Source organism: Nycticebus coucang, chromosome 8 (assembly GCF_027406575.1).
Source record: "Nycticebus coucang isolate mNycCou1 chromosome 8, mNycCou1.pri, whole genome shotgun sequence".
NCBI lineage: Eukaryota > Metazoa > Chordata > Mammalia > Primates > Lorisidae > Nycticebus > Nycticebus coucang.
In genome coordinates, this window is record NC_069787.1 from 36,620,658 (window position 1) to 36,639,286 (window position 18,629).

The 18,629-nt window shown below is 41.3% G+C and overlaps 1 protein-coding gene across 13 annotated transcripts in view; it reads left to right on the plus strand.

The window, feature by feature from the left end:
- CADPS (calcium dependent secretion activator) overlaps positions 1–18,629 on the plus strand; it is a 499,139-nt gene that overhangs the window by 167,833 nt on the left and 312,677 nt on the right. The window lies entirely within an intron of this gene.

Below are 18,629 nucleotides of genomic sequence, written 5' to 3' on the forward strand. Positions count from 1 at the left end.
CCTCTTCGCTGGCCATTCTGCCTGTGTAGTTTTCCATGTAGTGGGTGGATTGAATGAGAGGTGAACAAAGTGGAGATATTTGCATATGGAAGAAAAACACAAAATCAACCCATTCTAGTGAGTAGATATCTAGTGTGTAGATACTCTACAGTATTTGATGTAAGAGAAAGTTTCTTTGCCACCTAGAAATTCTGAAACCACCTGAAATTAGTCTGCTTGGTGGACTTACTAGTTTTTTAAGTATCTCTACCTGCCTAGAGTTGTTCTTATGAACTGTGAACATTTCTAGAGGCTGCATGTACACCACCAGGGATTAGAAAAATATCATTTGGGACATGAGCACTAGATTTTTCAGACTTTGTGATACTTTATCACTCTCCAAAATATTTACGAATTCAACAAAAAAAGTCAAACTATATGATAGATGTTTGGTAGTGAAAATGAGCAATGATGGAGGAACAGTATGCTCTTCAGCTAATTGGTCTGAGACCCCATAAGTCTGATATAAAAGATGATCAATTCATTGTTCTGTCCCAATTCTGTCATTATTTTAAAAGGTTTGATTTTGATGCAGATAAATGGTAAAAAAAAAAACAAAAAAAAAACATGGCAGTAAAATCTACCTGTTTGGGCGACGGTATCCATGTGTTTTATAATATAACGCCACCTTCAGGAAAGGGCTAAGTGTTTTCCATGATCCATCACACCATGTAGCAAGTAAATGATATGGTATGTTCTGAGTTTGCACAAAGGTCTAGCTTCAAGTTTTAAAACAAACCAAAAAATATCATGTAGGTTCTGACCCCTGACCTTTCTAGATTTCCCAGAAATTCTCCTACACTCTTGACTGGGTCTAGATTTACAATCACATATTAAAATCTATTGTTTTCTTGCCTATAAATAAGAGATAAATGTAAATTTGAATAGTCTGAGACCATTCCAAATACGACACCCTATATTTTAAACAACTAAGGGGAATACCTTAATATTCCATTGAGAAAGACCTTATGTATCTTAAGTAGCATTTATGTTTTTGAATGTGCTTGTGTTCATTTGCAATAATGATTCCTAACGTTTATATAAACTGTCTTTTACTGAAATACTGTGGATATGGTATGTTTTGTGACTCAAATGTAGTATAATGCTTAATTCACCAGAAAAATTTCATTAAATTCCTTCTGCCTTCCAGACAGCATTCAATGAATGTTGAATGAATAAATAATTCAATATTATTTTATAACAATAATAGGGATTATTAATTTAATATGTACGAGACTTCCGTAAGGTATGCTTTCCCATTCTCTCGATGATGAGAAAACTGAAATACAAAGAGTTCCAATAACTTGTAAATAACATTATAAGCCTAATAAATATTGTAGACATTGGCTAAATTGAAAAATATTAACTTAATGATACGGGCCTATTATATGTATATATACAAAAGGGTATATATAATATAGAAAGAAAACCTGAAGACTGATAATAATACAAACACCTATACCTAGCTTCAGAAACATGTTTTGCCTTTTTTATTTAACTTTTTATTGTGTAAAATCTGTCACATGTGCTAAACTAAAAAGAACAGCATAAGGAGCCCCCATGTAGCTATCATCCAGATTTTGTCACCTGTCACCTAACAGGTTCTGGCCATTCTTATTTCATCTTTGTTCCATTCTCCTCTGTCTTCAGAGGACTTTGAAGCAAATTTCAAACACCATATCAACTGGATTTGTTTCATCATGTGTCTTCAAGAGAAAAGACTCCTAACAACACATAGTTATAGCCATGATACCACCATCATGCCTAAAACAAATCTACAAACATTCCTCATCGTTTAGTATCAAATACGGTCACACTTTTGTGTTTTTGTGTATGTGTGGAAATGTTTTGATACTTTGTTTAAATTGCTCTCTAAGTGGGATTCATACATGCTGGTTGCGTACTACGTTGCTTGGCTTCTTTGGTCTACAGGTAGAAAAACTTTTTTTTTTTTTCTCTTTTCTTTTCTTTTTTACAGTTTTTTTTTATTGTTAAATCATAGCTGTGTACATTAGTACAATCGAGGGGTACAATGTGCTGGTTTCATATACAATCTGAAATATTCTTATCAAACAGTTCAACGTAGCCTTCATGACATTTTCTTAGTTATTGTATGTAGACATTTGTATTCTGCCTTTAGTAAGTTTTGCCTGTACCCATTTTAAGATGCACCGTAGGTGTGGCCCCACCCATGACCCTCCCTCCACCTTACCAGAAAACCTCAGCAGCATACATGGTGGGAGATCAGCAGCAAAAACTGAAAATGACAAAAGTATTTTGCTCCTAAGCATCTTTTTCTTTAGGAATCTAGCCCAGTTATGTTTAAATCAGTGAATTTTGACAAATATTATTTTTTTCTATTTATTTTTTCTGTCCTTCTGAGTGGGCACCTAATGTTCTGAACCACCTGGTACTTTGCAGGCAGCCTTCTCCTTTTTCCTATAGAAGTCTCTTGCTTTGCCCAAAACGGCCTTTCTTTTCACCCCCATTCCTTTCCTCACCCCCCATTCCTTTCTTTACCCCACCTTCCTTTCCTTGCCCTCCATTCCCCTCCTCGCCCCACCCATCCCTTTCCTCACCCCCTCATTCCCATCCTTGTCCCCCATTCTGTTCCTCTGCTGTTGGAATCACAGCCCTGCAGTGATCGGCTTTCCCATGACTTTTCTGGCCTCTATTGATGAAAGCTTAATAGCAGTTCTAAGAAAAGTAACGGGAAAGGCAAAATCTTCCCTTGATAGGACCCCAAAATTGGCCTGATGGATATTTTGCCTCCCTAAACGATCTCTCCAAAATTAGAAACTGGCATAATAGCAGATAACAAAAATGAGGAAAACATGCAGTTAATAGACAGCTAAGCTGTTTAGTGGTGTGCCATACAATTGCTATGAAAAAGACTTTTGAATTCAACTGCATAACAGATAAGTTGACAGGAGCTTTTCCTCTGTACCAACTAACTGTGACCCTAGTTACATAATAGTGTTTAAGCATTTTTGATACTGAACAGGTTTTTGGTAGTTCCTAGCTCCTTAACTTAAAAGCTGGGTAAGCTTCAATTATCTCATGTACAAAATGGGACTAATAGTAATATATAAATACACAAGTTGATTTAACCAAAGGTGAAGGTTTTGGAAGGTGTGGAGAATTCAGAGCGAAAAAACAAATAACTGTAAAACAAGGTTGAGAAAAGTCAAAAAGCCAGGTGGCCACAGGGATTTCAGTAGCAGGAACTAAAGAAATGTCCCTTCAGGGCACGACCCCTGAGAAGCCTCAGTCTTTTTTTTTTTTAATTAATTAATTTATTTTTTATTAAATCATAGCTGTGTACATTAATGTGATCATGGGGCACCATACACTAGTTTCATAGACTGTTTGACACATTTTCATCACACTGGTTAACATAGCCTTCTTAGTAAATGTGGAATGCGCAAAAACTAAAAAAGAAGCCTCAGTTCTAACAGGAAAGTTTTAAGTCCCTGGCAAATGACACTGGCCAGGGCTGAGTTACTGTATCACCCCTTGACAAGGCTCCTCATTTGACAGCCCCTGCTGAGACAAAATGCAGTGAGGAAGAGGCCATTTTGCTAAAGGGAAGGGTTGTCCCTTACCAGGAGAAAGAGGAATAATTTGGGAAACAAAAGAAATGCCCTTCATGGTATCTCATGGAGTTTTTTAATAAGGACTAAAGAAGATACCACCTATAAAATTCACAGTATCTGATATTTAGAAAAACTCAGCAAATGGTGGCCAGTATTACTGTTATAGTATAAAGGAGAACATGAGGAACAACTCAGCTGTGATGAAGGCTAACCAAACATTAGCAATTCCTTCACTAGAAGAGGGTTCTGATATTCTAACTAAATTCTCGGAATTGGCCAGGTTTGATGTTGGCTGATTTGTTATCTATTAACTTTATGAGTCTTAACCTTTCTGGCCTGTTCCTCCTGGCACAAAATGGTGCCAATCAGACCAAGTTATGTCAGAAGACTGAGATAGAGTGAAGTTTGTGACCAATTGTCCTCAAGGGCTCAGGGAAAGAGGATTTGGTGCTAAACATCCCCAGCGGTATCAAAGGGAAGAATGGAGTAAGTTATACACAACCATATTTTACATACTCTCAAAACTATATTTTATTTATAACCCTACCTCATTTCAAAAGGAGTTAGGCTGCTCATATTTTATTGAAGTAGTGATGATTCAACTCTTAACTAATCAAATTAAGGGTGCAAGCTTAAGACATGGAATTCAGAAGTGAATAAGAAGGCTTCATTTTTAATTCATCATTTAAGAAACGTGTCTGTAACCCAAATAGGAAAATGAGCAAAGAGTGTAAACATTGAATAAATAAAAATATGCAATAAGCACATGGAAAAAGTCTCAACATTGCTGATCATCAAAGAAACGCATACTTGACAGCAGTGTGGATTTTCTCCCTAATTGGCAAGGATTTAAAATAAATACAACCAATACCTACTGTTAGCCAAGGGTACAGAGAACTGGCCCCTCACACAGGAGTGGGAGGAATATAAATTGGCACAATAAGATGATATCTGTCAAAATTAAATCACGAAATACCATTTGACCCAATAATGTCACTTGTAGTAATCTGCCTCACAGAAGCACTCATATACATGTATGCGACCAAGAAAATACATGTATACACCAATATGAATTGTTTTTAATAGCAAAAAATTAGAAACAATCCAAATTCTGACAATGGAGGGATTGTTTAAAATTGTAATACAGGCTCAGCACCTGAGCTCAGTGAGTAGGGCACTGGCCACATGCACCAAAGCTAGCAGGTTTGAGCCCGGCCTGGGCCTACTAAACAACAATGAGAATTGCAACCAAAAAAAATAATAATAATATATATATACATATATATATATATATATATATATATATATATATATATATATATATATATAGCCAGGCATTGTGGCGGGTATCTGTCATCCCAGCTCCTCAGGAGGCTGAGGCAAGAGAATCACTTAAGTCCAAGAGTTTGAGGTTGCTGTGAGCTGTGATGCCACGGCACTCTACCCAGGGTGACATAGCAAGACTCTGTCTCAGAAAACAATAAATAAATAAAATAAAACAAAATTGTAATACAACTATACAATTGGAATTCTGTGTGGTCACCAAAGAAAGTTGTGTATTTATCTTCCAAGAGGAAACAATGTCAAAAATGCATCTTAAAGTGCAAATACTAAGTTGCAGAAATTGGTAGTATGTGTTTATTGATATTTTAGAAGGACTAAAAAGCTCTTACTCAGGAATATGTTGGCTTTTTGAGTTGCTATTGAGTGGTCAAAACAAGGTTCGTGAGGTAATAAAAGAAAACAGAATTCCTCACTCATGCATGAAGTTAGGATATAAAGCAACATTATGAATAATATTAAATAAATATTAAATAAACTAACTCTGCAAACCTGGTACTAACCAAGAGAATAATCAGGGCATGCCAAGCTGTTAAGACATGGGGGGGAGACCTGGGATTCAATTTCATCTACCAGCAGCTATTAGGTTTATTGCTGGATCTTGTTATTTAATGAGTTAATAAATAAGCACCCATTATATAAAATGGTATTGAATTATGTTGATATCTGTATGTCAATAGGATTTATTATAATACTATATATTATATACATTTAAAAGCATTACACTGCGTAGAGATCTGTATACTTCAGAAGATTGCCAAGGAACTCTTGGCACAAAAGCAATTAAAACCTTCAATGTTTCTTCTTCTTTGCTTTCTTGCTGCAGAAGAAACCAGTGATTGGTTTCTGGGGAAGGGACACAAACCTGAGAAAGGTAGTGATTCCCTGGGATCAGGACAGGATAGGCACCTAGAAAATCTTAAGTCAGGGATTAAAAGGCACAGTAAGCCTGGGCAGGCAGTAGTGATAAGCTTGGGTTAGTCTAAGTGTTTAATTCCCTCTTTGCCTTGATAATTAACTTCATTAAGATTCAGCCGCTATTTCCTAGTCTCCATCACCTCATGAGGAAATTGCCCAAAGGCAAGTTCACAAACAGGGTGGGAGGTGGCAGATGTGCAAAGTCCAAGGTTCCCAGGATCTAAATCAGTGATTTCCCGCACGAGATGTACATTAGAATCGCCTGGGGAGCTTTGAAAACCATCTCAATGGGGAGAAGTAGGGCTAATGTGTGTTAGCCTGGGCAAGGCATGAGGGAGCCTTCTAGAGAGCTGATCTGGTTTGTGGTTAAATGGGTATATCCAGAACTGTAGCTTTAAGATTTGTGTGCTTATTCCTCAATTTAAACAAACAAACAAACAAAAAAAACAATTCCCAGGCCCTACTCATGAAGAGTCTAATTTAACTGATCTTGTGTAGGACCCAAGAATGAGTATTTTTTTTTTTTTTTTGAGGCAGTCTCACTTTGTTGCCCTCACCCTCAGTTGAGTGCTGTAGCATCAGAGCTCACAGCAACTTCAAACTCTTGGGCTCCAGAGATCCTGTTGCCTCCGTCTCCCAGGTAGCTGGGACTTTAGGTACCCACCACATCACCCAGCTATTTCTGGAGATGGGGTCTCACTCTAGCTTGAACTCCTGAGCTCAAGCCGTCCATCCGCCTAAGCCTCCCAGAGTGCTAGGATCATGGGCATGAGCCACAGAGCCTAGCCTAAGAATCAGTATTTCTTAAAAGCTCCTGCCCTCCACGCCCTACCCTAGTTGAGTAGCATATGTATCCCAGGTGGAGGGAATCATTCACTTAGCCGAAAGTCACAAATATTCATTTGAGTGCTAGGAGCAAGGTAGGGAGAAAGATAATCTCTGTTCTCAAGACTTCTTATTAAATGAGATAAAGTAATAATTACTGCTCCTGAGATATTAGCAGATAACTCAGGGGGCCTCCAGCTTCCATTTCCATCCTTAGCACTTCCTGGGGAGCATGGAGGAAAATATGGTTCCCAGGCTCCACCCCAGAGATTCTGTCTCAGTCTGGCTCAGGCCTATGCCTACTGAATCTGCTTAAGGAACAGTGACTAGCAGAGGTCTGGCACATAGTCAGAGAGCAACAAATCTGCTGAATGTGTGAGTTACTAGGCCACGGGCTCCACGTGCAGTATCCAATTTAATAATAGCAAACAACTCTATGAGGGCATGTGCCAAAGCAACTCAGCCTACACAGAAGGAAAACACAGATCAAAAACATCAAACGACTTGTCCAGTGCTCAACAGCTAATCAATCAGGGAGTGGGGATTTAAGCACATAGCTCTCGTTGCCAATGAACAAAGCTCTGTACTGACACACTATGCCAGTGTGTTTCTACAATTTTAAAAGTCTACATGAATTTGACCAAGTCTGATCGTGCATGAAGAAATACAGTTTTGTTTTGTTCCCCCTTCTCCAGGCAAGTTAGTGTTAGGGGAAGAGAAGAGGGAGTGGCCCAACTCATCTGCTTGTTTTTTGTTTGTTTGTTTGTTTTTATTAAATCATAGCTGTGTACATTGATATGATCATGGGGCATCATACACTCGATTCATAGACCATTTGACACATTTTCATCACAATGGTTAACATAGCCTTCCTGGCATCTGCTTGTTACATGACATACTGCTTTCTTTGGGCAGGAGCTGGCGGAACCGTGATTGAAGCTGGCATTAACTGTAAGATGCTGAGAAAAAGAATCTGAAGCTCTTGTTTAGCTTGTGCAACTACCTTCAAATGCCTTTCAGTGAAAGGGAAAGTGTTCTGGCGTGGGAGCTCATTTTTCTCCCTTGCACAGACCCTTCTCCTGGGCGGAGCCCTGGCAGGGCTGCGGTGGCTAATTGTTCTGTGTCTGTCTGCACAGCTTTCTGCTCAACTTCCAGTCCCTCAGGCTTCTCCGAAAGTTAAAACGCACTTACTCCCCCTCCGCCCCTTCCTTTATCCTGTTCAGCTATTGCAGCCGCAGCAGCTGCTCAGCTTTCCGTGTCCTCATTGATCCAGCAGTGGAGGCAGTTACAGTAGGGTCACTGGTGACTTGCTGGGCCTCTTGGTTACGTCTGATTAGGCTCCAACCTAATAAAGACTGGGAAGGAGAGAGAATTCCCCTCCAGGGTTCTTCATTCCCCAACTCGGCCATTAGCTCATCTCAGTGTGTTTACCCTCTCCAAATAGACAGCTCTCTCATGGAAAGGAAGCGAGGCGGAAAGGAGAGGGCTCTGGGGACAAGACGCCTGGGCTTACATCACCGTGAGTAGTAACCCTTGAGCAAGTTACTGACCTCTTGGTACTTCACTTCCCTCATCTTTGAAATGAGGATGATAATACCAGTACACATCAGATCATAAAGGTTAAATAAGATTTTGCAAGTAGAGCATGAAGCAAATTCTAATAAAATATACACACGCACCTATGTACCTCATATTTCATCGCAGCTACCTTTAATAAAGTAAAAATAAGCAGATAAAATGAATATTAATGTTTTATTTCATCCAGTATGTTGAAAATACTATTTATATAGTCAATATATAAATTATTAAGAAATTTGGGCAGCGCCTGTGGCTCAAAGGAGTGGGTCACTGGCCCCATATGCTGGAGGTGGTGGGTTCAAACCCAGCCCCAGCCAAAAACTGCAAAAAAAAAATTATTAAGAAATTTTACATTGTTATTTTTTTTAAGTCTGTAACTATTTTACAGTTACACACAACTCCACTTTGACCAGCCATATTTCAAGTGTTCGGGAGGCACATGGAGCCAGTGGCTTTAGAATAGATAACTCAGCCTTCTCTCATCGGCCCCCTTGATGAAAACTTCCCAATTCAGTATTTCCCCTTCAGTCCCCACTGTCAACTTTTGATTCTTTCATTCATTCAGGATGTGTTTATTAAGTGCCTACTGTGTGTCAGGCATTGGTTGAGTGTTGTATACATAATGAGGACATAATGCTTATTGTGGGGTCAATTGCGTCACCCCCAAACTCATGCTGAAGTCCTAACTCCCCAGTGAGCGTATACTTGGAGATAGAGTTGTTGCAAAGGTAATCCAGTTAGAGTGAGGCCATTAGAGAAGGCCCCATCTCCTATGATGGTATCCTTATAAAAAGGAGGGAGAAGTTTGGACACAGATACAAGAAAAGACTGTGTGAAGACCGAGGCAAAGACCAGGGGGGTGTTTCCACAAGCCAGGTCGCATCCAAGATGGCTGCCAGGACATCAGAAGCTAGGGAAGAGGCAGGGAACATACCCTGCCCACACCTGGATCTCAGGCTTCAGGCCTCCAGAATACATTTCTGTTGTTTACGCCTCCCAGTTTATAGTATGGAAGTGCTAGCAAACTCATACAGGTCTATTCTCCTCTGTTTTGGGAGAAGGAGGCCTCCACATTCACAAATGGTAAAGAATCCTTCTGCAAGTCTGTGGTCAAATAAGGGAGGAAAACAAAGGTAATTACAAGGTAATAGGGAACAAATGCAATACAAAATATTAAAAGAAGTAAATATACAATTACAAATGAGGCTAATCAGGTACAGTGACTACGAGTGCTATTAGGGGAGGCAGAAAACATACTGTGATAAGGAGGTCCTGGTGGGCTTTCTTAGGAGGTGCCAGTAAGTCTTTATCGGAGGAGGCAGGGATCTGGAGAATTCCAAGCAAAGGGAATGCCTAGGAAAGCCTGTGAGGTGGAAAAGCTCCTAGCACAATCTAGAAACTGTCAGAAGGCCAGTGTGCTAGAGGCTGGCAGCCCGGGCAGGGGCAACTTTGAAGGAGGGTGGGTGAGAAGACAGGACCCCCCCACCCCCCAAGCAGGACACAGAGCCCATTGCCAACAGAGCAGCTCTAGGCTACGCGCCACAGTGCAGCTGAGCAGGTGAGTGACACGGTATGATCTATGTTTTTAAAAGACCATTCTGGCTGCTGACAGCAGGATGGAGGAAGGAGCTCCAGGGAGGCTCCCAGTTATGTCTTTCTGGTGGGAGATGAGGAGCAGCTGAGGAAACCAGTGAGTGGAAGAGGAGAATTGTTCCCCAGTCTGCCTCCTGTGGCGGCTGCCTTTTTAGATAAGGTCGTTCTCTGCCTAGAAGGGCCATGACCTCATGCCCAACCCTGTTAGGTTTCCTGGATTAGGGGAGGGGGACCCAAACAGTGAAAGAGTTGTGCAAAGTCTATTGTCAAGAAAAGGACAGAGACGCAGCAAAGGAAACTGATTCTACCAATTTTCTCCCAGAGTACATCCTCCGTCTTACTTGCAGGAATATTACTGTTGTCGCAGTTTACTTTTAGTGCCAACCTATAACCCCACACATGAGCAAAGTCCAGATCTGATGGGCTTGATTGGCTGATGTTGGGTTTTCCAGAGATCTTGGTTCTCCCACTCTGTTGACTCCATTAGGGGCGTTTCCCCATCTTGGGCTACAAGTGGTTCACCAAAGAGAAGGAGGGCGATCTTTCCATGCTGTGATTTGTTAATTGATTGAACAGTTGTCAGATAGTCTGCAGAAAATTTACAAATTCGGCTAAAGTAGAAATGATCAAGTGTAATAGCACTCAGACCCATCTATATCTGCGAAACTTAGATGGTACCTTTTTATACGTTCAGGGGTGCTCTGGCTGATGTTACTCACCTTGTACAGGAGGAAGAAGGCATCCTAAATAATCCCCAGTACTTGTCAATGATGGTAACTTTAATTTCAATATAGCAAATCCATCACCATTAGCACTAAGTCTAATGCAGGGTAGGCAGAAGAAAGCAAGCCTGCCAGGTAAAAGAAAGACCAAAGACAGGATCCTAGAAGGGTGTAAAAAAGTGAACAAATAAAATGGTAGTAGATATAAATAGAACCCCAAAAGATACCAGCAAATTTCCTTAGGTATCATTAAGTCATATATGAGCAGTAAGGGGGATCAAACAAAATTCAAATTTATAATCATGTAAGCATAGCACAGACAAGCATCTCATGGCTACAATTTACCAAGAGAGACTGGTGAAATAGATTCAGAGAACAGGGAAGGAATATTCTCAGAGAGTAAAGAATTAATTAAATTACCTTTTATCACTCAGGCAGGAGAAATGCCCCTATACAACTAACCACTGTATTGTAATATCCTGTCTTATTTTCACCTATTAGCATAGGTGTAATTATCTAAAATTGTCTTCTTTGCTTAATGTTCTTGTTCATTGCCTTTTCTCTCCACTAAAATGAAAGCTCCAAGACCTTGTTTAAGTTATTCATTGCTGTGGCCCCAGTAGCTAACATGTTGCTGACATGGGGTACCTGGTACCCAATACCTGGATGGAAGTCACAATTAAGTCCTGTAGCATCATAACCTGCCGTTGCTTAACTATAAATTCCCTGCATTCCCCGGAATTCATTCATGGACACCCTATTCCAGAGGGAAGAGCTTGCAGAGCAACATGCTTTGCTACGAAGATGGGCCAACTGGATTGAACATGGTGTGTTATACACCAACTGTCTCATTGGGAGTCTCTACTCATCTTTCAAAATTACACCTTTGCAACTAAGGGAAAGCACAACCAGACTTTTCATCTCAGCATGATATGCCTGTTTGTCATCTTGAAGTAACACATTAAATGACCTTTGCTGGTCTCCTGTGGCTATGTCACATTACCTTAGGAGCCACTGGTTCCCATCTATTTTAGAGCCCTGTAATTCATTCTAACTCCCACCTGATGGTGTGCCACTTTTAAGATTTCTCTCTTCAACTTGCCATTAATCCCACTGAAGAAAAAATTGGCATTAGAATTCAGTGTTAGCTTCCTGGTGGGATAGGCCAAAGTCAGCCACATTTGAAGACTGTAGAAAGATGTTCCCAGAAGCTTCCTCAAATCCACACAATGCAGCCCCCAGCTGTGAGCTCTAGTGCCAGTTTCCTATACTGAAAGTCTACAAAAAAAAAAAAAAAAAAAAAACACTGATTTTTTCCTAGGTTAACTGCCAGACCATTCTCCATTTCTATCAAGATCTGCCTCCTTGGATAAAGTGACTTTTGGTAGAAAAGGTTTTGGAGTTCCTTAAGCCGTTTAATACATTCTCAGAATTCATTAAGTAAGGTCATTCGGTTGGCAGTGTGAGCCGTCTCAAGTAAATGCCTGTAGATTTACCAAACAGTTGAAGCAGGACTGTCACAAGTGAATTCATTTTAACAGTAAGCTGTCTTAATACTTTGTGATAATTCTGTCCAAACCTTAGAAGCTTTTAATAATATTTTTGTTATATAATGATGTTTATCTCAGTAAAAAGATGCCTAGGAACAGAATTATGATGTAATAATGGGGTGGTAGAGAACATGGACCCTAGGCCAGGAGGTCTCAGCACAGATCCCACTTACTGTCTGTGCCATGCTGGGCAAGTGACTTCACCTCTCTGGGCTTCAACTTCCTCATTCCAAGAAATGAGGCTAATGATGATACCCACTACACAGGATCATTGTGTGAATTAAATGAGATAGTCATATAAAGCCCTTAACAACAGAATGCTCTCCAGAATGGTAGCCACTAACCATTTGTAGCTGCTTTAAATTAATTAAAATGTATACGACTTTAATTCCTCATTTGCACTAGTATTCCATAGTCACCTGTGACTGGTAGCTGCCATATTGAACAACATAGATAAAATATTTCCACCACTGCAGAGAGTTCTCTTGGACAGAGGTTGCCAGAAAAGACTTTGAAATCATCTGTGCTTCCATCCAGTCAGTAACCCCCTACTCTAAAGTCCATACACTTCATGTTTGTCCCCTTCTCTCTGTCCCCATCATCATTAATCCATGGATTCCTTAATATTACCGTTTCACTGGGCTTCCTGCTGTCTGCTCCTCTGTGGGCCCTCCAGAGCTCCTGCAAGCTGAGCCCCCCCCAGCACCTTTGTTTCTCCCCTGGCAGGCTCAACTCCTATCACTGTGACTGGCCACTGTGGCCTCCATACTCCTTGAAGGCAGAAACCATATTTTATTTATTTTTATGATTCCCACAGCCTTTGGCATTGAAATAGGCAGTCAAATGTCTGCGTGAATGAATGAATCCCTGGATAAATAAAACATCCTCTGGCAGGGAACAGGAGGCTATATCTAGTTCTTGGTTGTTTTGCAAGGCAGGCTTCTCTGAACCTCATCAGTGCCCAGAGGCCCAGGTGCCTGTCCTGAAATCAGGTGGCAAGCAGCAAATCTTGTCTGAGCATCACTTCACCCTCAGGTTGTTTGAAGAGACTCTCAGTGGTCACAGGTTTCCCTGTTTCAAGAGCAGTGTTCCTATCTACGCTCTACCATACCTGCCCTTTATGTGGGCTGGCTCATCCTGTATCCCACTCCCAACAACACTAGCAATAATGACCATCTCCTGAAATGCAAGAGTAATGTGGGTGAGGTTGCCCTTTCTAGGATCCAACTCAGAGTTTCTATTTTGGACTGAATGTTTTTATTTTTCCTTCCCTCAAGAATCATACCTTGAAATCCTGCCCTGATGTGATGGTATTAGGAGGCAGAGATTTGGGGAGATAATTAGGTCATGAAGGTGGAGCCATCCTGAATGTAATTACTGCCTTTAGAAGAAGACCCCAGAGAGCAATGCACGTTAGCACTCTTTTTTTCTTTTTTAGAGACAGAGTCTAATTTTGTTGCCCTCATTAGAGTACCGTGGCATCACAGCTTTCAGCAACCTCCAGCTCTTGGGCTTAGGTGATTCTCTTGCCTCAGCCCCCTGAGTAGCTGGAACTACAGGCACCTGCCACAACGCCTGGCTATTTTTTGTTGCAGTTGGCCGGGGGCCAGGATTGAACCCGCCATCCTCGGTGTATAGGGCTGGCGCCCTACCCACTGAGCCACAGATGCCACCCACCTTATCACTCTTTCCACCACATGCGGATACAAGTAGAAGTTGGAGGACTGAAACCCCGAAGAGGACCCTCCCAAGAACCCAGCCCTGCTGGCAGCCAGACCTCAGACTGCCAGCCTGCAGAGCTGTGAGGAGTAAGGTTCTGTTTATAAGTAGCCTTTGGGTTGTGCATTTTGCACAGCCCAAGCTGCTGCCTCTACTATTAACTGTGGGCCCTGGGGACTTAGTTAAAAATTCTGTGCTCAGTTTTCCCAGTCATAACTAAGGATAATGATGGTACATCCTGCATAGAGTCACTGTCAGGATTGAGGGAGACAAACCATGCCAAATGCAAGCACATTTCCTGAGGCCTGACAAGAGGGAAATAGAGGTTATAGTGTTAGTGCTAAGAGGCCTACTCTAAGGCCACTGATGAGTCATAGGATTAGGACCCCAATTCCTTCCTTTAAAATGCAGGAATCGGCTGGGCACAGTGGCTCACTCCTGAGATCCTAGCATTCTGTGAGGCCGAGATAAGCAGATTGTTTGAGCTCAGGAGTTTGAAACCAGCCCTAGCAAGAGTGAGACCCCATCTGTACTAAAAAAATAGAAAAATTAGCCAGGCATTGTGGCAGGTGCCTGTAGTCTCAGCCACTCGGAGGCTGAGGCAAAGAGCATCACTTAAGCCCAAGAGTCTGAGATTGCTGTGAGTTATGATGACGCCACAGCACTCAACTCCAGGGTGACAGAATGAGACTCTATCTCAAAACAAATACATAATAAAATAATAAAATAATGAAAAAGATGTAGGCATCATCCTTAATAGAATGACTGCTCCTAGGGATTAAGTTATAATAATTATAATAATGAGAATTCAGATTTACTTAAGAAGCATTTATGATGCACCACACATGATGCTTCATGTCGGCCCTGCAAAATCTAACCTGACCTCCTGAGTAATCTAAGAGCGAGCCACCAAAATGAAAACCACAGTGCCTTTTTAGAACCTAGTCTCCAACATCACAAACCATCACTTCTGCTGAAGAATTCCACTCCTTAGAAGCACATCAGCAAGTCCAGTCTACTTAAGAAGAATTTGGCATCACCTCTTGAAGGAAGACAGCCAAAAGCTTTGTTGACATATATTTTTGAGTTTTTTTATTCCAAATATTAGTTGCTATATGGATCCCTTTTTTGCTGCTCAATTTAGGGCTGAGTGTCCATCACCCAAACAATATTATTTGTTCATTGTACTCAATAGGTAGGTTTTTACCCCTCCTGTCCTTCTTCTTTGCCTTTCTTTATTTCCTATGTCGTATTTCCTATGACTTTTACATTTCTTTGTGCCCACATATGCCCATTGTAATAAGCTCCCACTTATTACAGAGTACATGTGTTGTTTGTTTTTCCATCTCCGAGATACTTCGTTTAAGATAATGATCACCAGTTCATCAGAGTTGCTGCAAAAAACATTATCTCATTCTTTGTTACAATTGAGTAGTACTTTGCAATTACAAATTATGCTGAACTAAACATTCAAATGCAGGCATCTTTTTGACAAAATGACTTTTTTCCTTTTGGTAGATATCCAGTAGTGAGATTGCTGGGTTGAATGGTAAGTCTTTCTACATTTATTTCTTTGAGAAATCGCCATACGGTCTTCCATCAAATTTGTACTAATTTGAAGTCCTACCAACAGTATATAAGCATTCCTTTCTTTCTGCATCCACACCAGCTTCTATTGTTATCTTTTTTAAACTTTTTAATAGTAGCCATTCTGATAGGGTTAAGATAACATCTCATTGTGGTTTAAATTTGCATTTCTGTAGTGATGTTGAGCATTTCTTTGTGTGTCTGTTGGTCATTTTGTAGACATATTTTTTAAACCATCACAGATGTAAGATGTATTTCTTGTCATAGGTTGTGGTCTATGAGGTTTGAAAGCCACTTTTCTAGGCTGTATACATTATCCAATTTATCAGGTAGGAATCATAGACTCATTATATAGTAGAGACAGAAGACCCTTAGTGTTCATACATACTTGTAGAGCAGGCGTTGGGAAACGTTTTCTATAAAGGTTCATTAAATTAGAATCTCTGGGGTGAGAACCCATATATCAGATGTTTTGTTTTTTTTTTAAAGCACAACCAGAATTAAGAACCACAGATATGGGAGGTGATGACTCTACTTGAAGAAAATGGGGCCCCACAGGATAAAAAGAGAAGTCCTGAATCCCATCCACCTTGGCTGGTAGTGCCTGGACCAGCCGATTCCTAGGAAGGGGTCCAGGAAGACATGTTTGAGCAGGTAGTCACACAGCACACCTGGGCAGGCCAGCGTCCTGAGCCTCATGGAGGGACTTCCAAAAGATTTGTACTGTTCATGAAAAGTGTGAAGTGACTCTGGACAAGTAAATCCACCTCTCTAGTTCCCTCTTTCTCACTCATGAAATAATAACATATCTGAACATTTATCATACGAGGCAGAATGCCAAGTGCTTTAGGTACTTCCTGTCTCTGAGCCATGCTTCCTGTCTCTCTCCCATGATAGCAGACCCCAGTGGATGATGCTAGAATATCCATTTTGAAAAAAAGGAAAGTAAAGATCTAAGTATTTAAGTAACTTGCTCAAGATCCCATAGCTAAGAAGTGATAGAGCCAATATCTGAACCCAAGTCTTTGTGTCTCCAAAGCCCATACACTGACTGCCTTCTATAACTCTTGGGGTCCTTGTGAGGATTGAGTCAGATGACTTGCGAATGTGTGTGATAAACTCTACAGCCCTGCACATATTTCAGGCATTATCATAGAAGGCCAATTTTCACTTTCCAGGATTTCAGTGAGGGGTGTTCTGGAAATGTTATCATCAGAATATCCTCCTGTGTAAACAGTCTTATTCTGATCAGCCAGTCCTGCGTCCCATGGTTGGTGGTGATGCCTCTCTGGGCCCCTAGTTTGCAGTGAGTTACTAGTGACTACAGGCTGTTCTGCCCTCAGATGGCTGGGTCTCTGTTCTCCCTCTCTTGCCACAGAACATGTTCACTACCATGAATAGGGATTTTACACCCATCTCCATATTGTTTTACATTGCACGTCAGATAAGTGTCTTGGCATTGTTTGTCAACACGCCTTCCTCTTGATGTGTCACCTCCACTGTGAACAGTTCTAGAAGGCTGCAGCAGCACCCGCTGTTGTGGACCTGTCTGACTGGATCAGTGAGGGCCAGTCAGGAGACAGCAGCCAGCACTGTTATTTGAACAGAGAAGGTCTAATCTAATGCATTGCTAAGTATTCATAAAGTTGTTAACTGAATGGTGAAAAGAGAACTTTTCAGTTACTATTCAGGTAACTGAATGGTGAAAAGAGAACTTTAGGTATCATATAGGCAGTGACTATAGGAAGCAGCCACCCAGGGTTGAAGGAAGAAAGGGAATGGGTTGGAATTCTTCAAGCTTAGAAGCTGAAGGGAGAATGGGGCTCCCAAAAGGAGACCCAGACCTCTGAGAAGGGAGGCTGGGCACTGAGGCTGGTGCCTGAATTATGCTGAACTAAACATTCAAATGCAGGCATCTTTTTGACAAAATGACTTTTTTCCTTTTGGTTGATACCCAGTAGTGAGATTGCTGGGTTGAATGTTAAGTCTGTTTACATTTATTTCTTTGAGAAATCTCCATACTGTTTTCCAACAAAGTTGTCCTAATTTGTGGTCCTACCAACAGTGTATAAACATTCCTTTCTTTCTGCATCCACACCAGCTTCTATAGCACAAGGCCCTCGGAGGCTGGCACCCAGACCTCTGAGGAGGGGAGGCTGAGGGAGGTGTGATGAGGTTGGCTTTGCGAGTTGAAAGTATTGCAAACTGGAGTCAGCTGCGAGGGAGGAAGGCCTTGTACAGGGTGTGGAGGAAGCAAACAGGGGCAGTACCTTCTCCCTCTTCCACCCTATAGCTTCCCCGTAGCACCCCCTAGTGGCAGAGCCCAGCAGAATCGTGTGGAGTCCAGTCCCGTCATCACACCTGCTAATAGAGAAGGATGATGGGTTTGTAACCAAGAGACAGTCACTTAATTACTGGCCTAATTCACCTCTTTGACTATTAAACAGTCAAACCTGCCCTTCTATGCATGTTTGAGTTACCATATAGCAACGACACAACTGTTTCCACCTCACAGGATTCAACTATTCTTTACACTGAAGAAAAATCTTCTCCCTCTCCCTGAAATGAAAGGATGCAATCAATCATCATACTCATCTCTAGGTTCTGTTAATACCTTAAAATTCATCAAAATAGCATCTGGATTTTATGGAAAAACGAAGCTGTTAAGTCTAACCTTCAACAAAACTTGCATAAAATAATGAGTTGAAGGAAAAATTTAAACTAATGCTCAGGAGACTAGCAGATCTCAGAGTTACAGAAAGACAACATTCTGGGGGGAGAAGACAAGAAGGCTGACTGAAGCCAGCTTTCCACCGAGGCTCACGTCCAGAAGGAGAGTTAAAGGACAAAAATTCAGCAAGTAACCTGCTGGATTTGAGCTGCACTAAGAGAAAAGGTTGAAGAATGCACATCAACCCCGCTGAGGTGAGCTGCAACCACAAGGATACAAACAAAAGGTACAAAATCCATCACCAAGCGGATGGGAGTCCCCTCTCCCATGAGAACAGCTCAGAGTGACCCACAAACAACCGGGCAGAGTTCAAAGGTCCTCCCACTACACTCCACGGGAGAGACCCTCTAAAAACTGGACCTACCTCCCCTACTAGGGTGCCACGGCATCCTCCTGCCTGGCATAAAACTGTATATAGTCTCTACTTGGA